The sequence below is a fragment of the Octopus sinensis genome, linkage group LG15, assembly GCF_006345805.1.
Source record: "Octopus sinensis linkage group LG15, ASM634580v1, whole genome shotgun sequence".
NCBI lineage: Eukaryota > Metazoa > Mollusca > Cephalopoda > Octopoda > Octopodidae > Octopus > Octopus sinensis.
In genome coordinates, this window is record NC_043011.1 from 30,165,111 (window position 1) to 30,166,922 (window position 1,812).

A 1,812-nucleotide genomic window follows, 5' to 3' on the forward strand; every position below is an offset into this window, starting at 1 on the left:
TATTCCTCATCAACATGAAATTTGATGGCATGGTTAAAAAATTTCATGAGTTAGCATTTATTGATAGTACTCAATGAATAAGTGGAAAGCATTTAATAATGAGAGCTTTAACAATGGAAGTACATAATAATGAATATCTTACAGAATGGAAGTATTCAGTTAAAAAACTTTCACTTTTTATAAATTGATTCTTAAGGCCTGACAAAAGAAAAAATTCAAAAACCAAAATAAAACAACATAAAATAAAATACGAGGTCCATAGAATACAACAGAGACTTTTATATTATATATATAAAAACAACCAGAGGTAAAATGATAGAAAATAATAATCTAGTTTTGACAATGGCTGTAGGTGGTATTAGTGCGAGAGAGAACTGTCATTTGGTTTTGCTGGACAGCTTGGCAAAGTGATGACATCTGTTTAATTTCTTCTCTTTGAAAATTCAGTTAGGTTGCATTCTGGAATGTTTAAATAGCTATTTAAAGAACCATGATAGACTAGAATATCTGATGAATAACCATCTATGTGTCATGTTTTAAGTAAATAACTCGTGAAAGGCAATTTTACTTTGAAATTCATCCTGAGATACCATCTCTTGTTGATGTACTGTGTTTAACCCTTTAGTGTTTAAACTGGCCATATCCGGCCAAAGTTTTCTACCTATTTTATGTTTAAACTGACCAGATCAGGGCTCTCACACCTAACCTACATTGGCATTCTAAAAATGAACAACCACGTCATTGAAACCTCAAAGCTATAAGATAATGCATGATTAATTAAAAACAATTTAAGTAAAAAAATATTACATTTAACAGAGTAATCTGAACACTAAAGGGTTAAAAATAATATGTATATCAGAAACAAGAAATATATTCTACTTTGACCGGTTCTGTCATATATTTGCCCCTCTATTATGCCTTCTCTCCAACCATAAAGTTGCCTACTCAGGGTTAATAGTTTTGTAAATGGCATGACAGCCTTTAGTGCTCGCAGGAAATGAATATACTGCTGGTTAGCTGGCATTTGGAAAAGCATCCAGCCATAGAAATTATGCCCAGGTAAAAGTAGGTAAAGTTACCTTCCTGCCAGCTCCTAAAGGTTGGTTTCCCAGTTTTATGACATATAAATTCCCCACCTAGATGGGATGCTAGTCCATTGCAGGATTACTCCCTTTTGTCAACTGAGGAGACTGGAGCAATGTGAAATGAAATGCTTTGCTCAAGAACATAATGTGTCAACCAGTCCAGGAATTGAAAGCACAACCTTATGGTCATAAGCCCAACACCCTAACTACTAGGCCGTGTGCCTCTACTAAGTATGCCAAGGCAGACATAGGAATAATGATGCAGATGCTGGGTCCATCAGATCTTGTCAAACAATCCAACATATGCCAGCATGGAAAAGGGATTCATTATGATGTGTCATTGATAGAAGTGTGTGTATGTGTGTGTGTAATTGATAGAAGTGTGTGTGTAATTGATATAAGTGTGGTATGTGTGTGTGTGTAATTGATAGAAGTGAGTGTATGTGAGTGTGTGTAATTGATAGAAGTGTGTGTGTGTAATTGATAGAAGTGTGTGTATGTGTGTGTGTGTGTGTGTAATTGATAGAAGTGTCTGTATGTATGTGTGTGTGTAATTGATAGAAGTGTGTGTATGTGTGTGTGTGTGTAATTGATAGATGTGTGTGTGTGTAATTGATAGAAGTGTGTGTATGTGTGTGTGTAATTGATAAAAGTGTGTGTATGTGTGTGTGTGTGTGTAATTGATAGAAGTGTGTGTATGTGTGTGTGTAATTGATAGAAGTGTGTG